The sequence below is a fragment of the Copadichromis virginalis genome, linkage group LG3 (genome assembly GCF_057382275.1).
Source record: "Copadichromis virginalis isolate Kocher_CV1m ecotype Utaka linkage group LG3, C_Virginalis_male_GT1.1, whole genome shotgun sequence".
Classification (NCBI taxonomy): domain Eukaryota; kingdom Metazoa; phylum Chordata; class Actinopteri; order Cichliformes; family Cichlidae; genus Copadichromis; species Copadichromis virginalis.
This window is the reverse complement of record NC_140620.1, coordinates 43443151-43449290: the sequence shown is the minus strand read 5'-3', so window position 1 is coordinate 43449290 and position 6140 is coordinate 43443151. Positions and strand designations below refer to the sequence as shown.

Genomic DNA, 6140 nt, shown 5'->3' with positions numbered 1-6140 from the left:
CGGCTTAAAAACGTAAGGTGGGGGATGACTACAAAATCAGCAACTGTGCGAATTAATATAGTGTGTATATGATGTATATATTGGGTATATACAGTCTTGGTTCAAAAAAATAAATATTTTAGTTTGAAATTGTAACATTGCCAGCACAACTGTTGAAGCGGTTTAGCCTTTACTAATGGAAATATGACTGAAAATATAATTGGATACTACATCACACAACATGCCCTTAACCTTAGCTAAAACTCTGTGTTTCGTGTTTGGACTTGGATTGGGATTAGTTGTTATTGGACTCTTACTGTGAAAATATTTAGTGGACGTTTATTGAAACTTTGCGCATATTTGGTCTTCCAAAACAAATAAGGCAAATGTTTTACTTCTGATTTATTTGCGCGTGATAGTGTTGGTGTAAAACCAGCGCAGGTGTCATGAAAGCAGGTGCACCTGAACTTTTTTTTGTCTCCTACCCCCACCTAGTGTCTGTTTTGTGAACTGCAATGAACCGTCCATTATTGGGTCCGAGCGATCAGTCCAGCCGCACTACACAACAGGTAAAGTGGGCTTTACATGTCACGTTGAGGTTAGGATAATGTGAGGTGAGTGGTTTGTTTTGGGGTGGGAGTGGAGGACATAATTGGTGGCATAATGTCCCTTATTAATAATTTGAATTCGCCATTAATATTTATTGAACTATTAGCCTATGACATCACTTTGAGACAGTCTCTTCGCAAATAATATACTTTTCGGAACACCGGAGTTGACTTGTAGTCCGATTTGTTGTTGTTTGTGTTTCGTTTGTTTTTTCTCTAATCCACGGAGGCTCAAAATTGTCTTGCGTAGTCTTTTAACTTAACAAGACCGAGTCCTGATCTCGTTAGTGATCATGATTGGCTGCAATCGATAGTTTTCCGTCGTCATGAACTGAGAGGGGGCAAACAAAGAAAGAAGCCCCTACTCCAAAATCAACACTATTAAACTCAAATGAGATTTACAGTTGCGCACACTGACAACCAAATGCCTTCTGGTGAAAAGTTTTGTGGTCAGGCGAGTAAAAGATTAAGCTACTTGTTCACGATGACAAGAGGTATGTTCATTCAAACACAACAGCACTGTAGCAGCTGTCGAGCACGGTGGTGGTGGTAAAATTACGGTGGCCCCTAGAGACAAAGCATGTATAAACTCCAAAACACTTACAAATTCCAAATAGCACGCACAAACTCCTCAACACATACAAAATCCAAAACACGTGCAAACTCCAAAACACGTGCAAACTCCAAAACACGTACAAAATTCAAAACACATACAAAATTCAAAACACATACAAAATCCAAAACATGCAAAATCCAAAACACGTGCAAAATCCAAAACACGTACAAAATTCAAAACACATGCAAACTCCAAATCACAACGGAAGTGCTCCAGGACGCTAGGGGCAGTGTTGAGCTCGATTTGTAAAATAAACGGCAAGTTTGTTGCAAACACATGGGCTCTAGTCTCCGTTGCGCTTCCCAGGTTGCCTAGCAACTATGATACTAACAGCTGGAAACGTGTCATACAACTTGGTTTGACAGAAATGAAGGAGAACATATTTTGTTCATTTGTTTGTTTGTTTCTACAAGAGCTTTGTGTGATTTGATAAGTATCTGAGGCTGAGACCACAGGACAGTAAAACATGATTTTTGGGCTTCATTTCTGTACTGAACAGTCATTTAAGATTAGCTAGTAAATAACAATTAGCTAATGTTGTTCATGAGACTAAAGTCATATCACTTTGGTAATGTAAATATAATATGGCCAATATTATGGTTATTATATTAGTCATTATTAGGTATTACAGCAGTGAACATGAACTCTTTGTCAAATACTGAGCTTCAGTACAGATTCAAGTTGCAGTTATTTACATGTCTTACCACCTTAAATCTTCACTCAAAGACAAGTATATAGGAATGACTGCCAAATTTATTTGCCACTGAAGCCGAAGGATGGCATCTGAATAAAACCTCTCTTGACATGCCTAGATGACATTAAAGCTTGGTTGGCTCTAAACTTTTTAAATTTGAATGAAAAGAAAACAGATTTGTTGGTGTTTGGACCCAGTGGCCCCTGTGAGTCCTCTTCTTTTCATTTGGAACCCCTGGAGGTTTATTTTAAACCTGTTGTTACTGCCCTTGGTTTTAAGTTGGACCAGTCCATTTTTATCATTTAAGGCGACTGGCAAGAGTGAAATCGTTTCTTTCTAGGCAGCACTTTGAAACCGTGATCCATGCTTTTATTTCTTCCCCTGTGGACTACTGTAACGCACTTTATGTGGGGGTCAGTCAGTTGTTACTCTGACATCTGCAGCTGGTTCAAAATGTATATTGACAGTGCATATATAGGTGTATCATATATAAGAGACAAATGTTGTTCCTTCAGTATGTTGGCATTACTAAATTTGGCTCAAATGCTTACATACATGTGTAAAAAGAAAATGTACAAGCTGTGAGCTGTTTCAAATCAAATCACTTTTATTGTCACATCACATGTGCAGGTACATTGGTACAGCACATGTGAGTGAAATTCTTGTGTGCGAGCTTCACAAGCAACAGAGTTGTGCAAAATACAATAATGTAAACAAGCAAAATACAAGAATGGCTACATCTGAAACTAATAAATATATGTACAATATATAATAGTATATATATGTTTCTGATAAAATGAAGAGTAGACTGATGTATTAAATATTCCTTTATTGGGTGAGAAAATCAGACCATGTCATAACTGCTTTAAGTCATACAGAATAGATATCAGAGCTTTAAACAGGCTGACGTCTGCTAAATGGGTCAAACTGGGCAGAAAGTATACAAACACATAACATCCTTATAGAATATGATGTAACACTATAGATCAACTTACCTCAGAATATATAAAGCATATAAACAATTACAGCAATATGATGCAACAAACACAGCAGTGCTACTGATCCAAAATACTCAAAGCTTCATAGAACTGAAACAAACATTTATTTTTAGTTCCATTCTGCTGCTGATACATACTTTAGGTTTCTGAACATTAAACTTGTTGCTGCCTTTCATAGTGCGTAACTTGAAGGCCCTGAGTACTTTCTCCCACACTGGAAACACTGGAATGATAAAATTATTTGAACATTACCTAATAAGACTGATTCAGGACAGACAATTAGTTATTTTAAACTTTTCTAGCAGTCCTTCACAAACAGGGAACAGTCTGTCTATTCTCTCCATCTGTCAGCTGCTGCTGGCTCTTCCTCCTCCTCTTCCTCACATACTGCTGAGATTGTCCTGGTGGATCATTAGGGGTGCAAAGCCTCACAGATGATGTAATGCAGTGGGTCCCTCAGTCTGTCCTCACTCTGGACACTTGCAGGTGTCACACATAGAAATCAAATGTGTGATAAGCTGCAGGATTCAAACACAAGTGTGACTTATAAATACATGTTCATACTTTTATTCCACAATCAGAGAGAAAGAAACAGAGAGAGAGTGCAGGACAGACAGACAGGTGACAGTCTCAGGTGTACACACTGCTACAAAACAGCACCAGAGAAGGAGGATTTAGTGTTTGTGTCATTACGAGTGCTAAACAAGAAGAGTTCCCAGATGGTACAGTGGACACATGTGTGACTCCTGTGATTAAAGCATCTTTCTTTCAGCTTAAGGAGTGAACCGTCAGCTGACTGACATGACTGACTTTAATTACGCATAAAATCATCACATTCTCTGTAAGATTAAAGTCAGCTATTGAACGGCGAATATTTTGAAGTGAAGGCTTTAAAACCAAGTTAGTACAAACGTCGCTAATGTCACATAACTTTCCCGACATGTTGCCAACAGTAATGTTTTAATGTTCTTCATTATAAAAACATTTGCGCATAAATAAGTGACATAATATTCAGTACTTACTTCTGGAAGTTTACTCTTCGTCCGCTCCGCTTCCGCCGTTTTTTTTCGGCAAAATTATCCAAACCACCGCCGCGCTATGAAGTCTGGGATATGTTGGGCCATGAAGGCTACACAGACCCATCCTTAAAATTCAGGGAAATTAAGGACGCATTTGAGGGCCGCATTTCGAGCAGCCTTTGAATTGGGACAGTCTTTGTCGTGTCGCTGTGACATAATCGGCCTTAAAATGCGGCCTTTAAGGCTGCAGACCCCAAATCCGGTCATTGGTACTTCCTGGCTTGTGTAGTTACTAGGTAACAAAAGCTCAACACTGCCCCTAGCGTCCTGGAGCACTTCCGTTGTGTTTTGGATTTTGCATGTGTTTTGGGGTTTGCGCGTGTTTTGGATTTTGCGCGTGTTTTGGATTTTGCACGTGTTTTGTATTTTGCACGTGTTTTGTATTTTGCATGTGTTTTGGAGTTTGCACGTGTTTTGTATTTTGCACGCGTTTTGTATTTTGCACGTGTTTTGTATTTTGTACGTGTTTTGTATTTTGCATGTGTTTTGTATTTTGTAAGTGTTTTGTATATTGTACATGTTTTGTATTTTGCACGCGTTTTGTATTTTGCACGTGTTTTGTATTTTGCGCGTGTTTTGGATTTTGCACGTGTTTTGTATTTTGCACGTGTTTTGTATTTTGCATGTGTTTTGTATTTTGCACGTGTTTTGTATATTGTACATGTTTTGTATTTTGTACGTGTTTTGTATTTTGCATGTGTTTTGTATTTTGTACGTGTTTTGGAGTTTGCATGTGTTTTGTATTTTGTAAGTGTTTTGGAGTTTGCATGTGTTTTGTATTTTGTACGTGTTTTGTCTTTTGCATGTGTTTTTTTATTTTGTAAGTGCTTTGGAGTTTGCACGTGTTTTGTATTTTGTACGTGTTTTGGATTTTGCATGTTTTTTGTATTTTGTACGTGTTTTGTCTTTTGCATGTGTTTTTTATTTTGTAAGTGTTTTGGAGCTTGCATGTGTTTTGTATTTTGTAAGTGTTTTGGAGTTTGCACGTGTTTTGTATTTTGTACGTGTTTTGTCTTTTGCATGTGTTTTTTATTTTGTAAGTGTTTTGGAGCTTGCACGTGTTTTGTATTTTGTACGTGTTTTGTCTTTTGCATGTGTTTTTTATTTTGTAAGTGTTTTGGAGCTTGCATGTGTTTTGGATTTTGCACGTGTTTTGGATTTTGTAAGTGTTTTGGAGTTTGTACGTGCTTTGTCTCTAGGGGCCACCGTATAAAATAGTTCTCTGGAGCTGTTTTGCTGCCAGTGCTACTGATACATTGGATAAAGTGGCTGGAATATTGAAGAAGGACTACCTCCAATTTTTTTTTTACTTCACCTCAAATCAACAGATGCGTAAAACCTGACCATAAAAGATAATATTAATAATAAAAATATTAATTTATATTATATTAGAAGCTTATTGACGGCTACCAAAAGCATCTTGTTGAAGTGCAAGTTACTAAGGGACATTTAACCAAATATTTGTAGGGACATATGTATATTGAGCCCATATGTATAGTTTTGATTCTGTGTGGATGAGAGAAAATCTAAAAGAAATTCAAACTTGTGCACCCAATTTTTGATTTTTAAAGTCAATAAAGATTTATCCTGTACAATCGTTCCACCCTGGAAAAAAGCCAAAAATCACCATGGCATTCATGGATGAAAATTTCCAACCACAACTATACCTAACCTGTTTTAGTTTAAAGTTTGACCTATTGAAAATCCATAATGTTAAGTTAGCTTACAAACAAATAACTTAATATCCTTTAAACACGATTTACATACACACAAAGTGACATTTATCTTATTTGGAAAATTAAAAAAACAAAAAAAAAAAAACAGCAGTATTTAGTTGTACGTGATCGTTTTTGCACTCCAGGTCAGACATTTGTAGACTTCAGGAAAAGTATGATGCGCTGACTCCTGAAAAGCATGCTAGCCATTATGAATGAGAAGTAGAGCCGGTCAGTTTGATGGACGTGCGAAGCTGCAATGGCTAATAACATACAAACATTTTTTTAAATTACTTTTAACCAATCAGAAAACTATATGCAAATATCATGCGGTTAAATTTCACAGTCAAATGAGCTAAGTGAGTCTAATTTCACGAGGACCTATTTAACTGGGATGCTCGTGCCGCTCAAAGATACTGCGGCATTTCCTTTATACTCGTTGAGTCGCAGC

General features: G+C 37.2%; 1 long non-coding RNA gene across 1 annotated transcript; it reads right to left on the bottom strand.

Moving 5' to 3' along the window:
- Positions 1-2484: 2484 nt before the first annotated feature.
- On the bottom strand, positions 2485-4272 carry LOC146714880 (uncharacterized). The gene is made up of 2 exons (XR_014918881.1): positions 3918-4272; positions 2485-3413 (listed from the first exon to the last, which is right to left on the bottom strand). It is a non-coding gene; the product is annotated as an uncharacterized LOC146714880 (long non-coding RNA).
- Positions 4273-6140: the final 1868 nt, after the last annotated feature.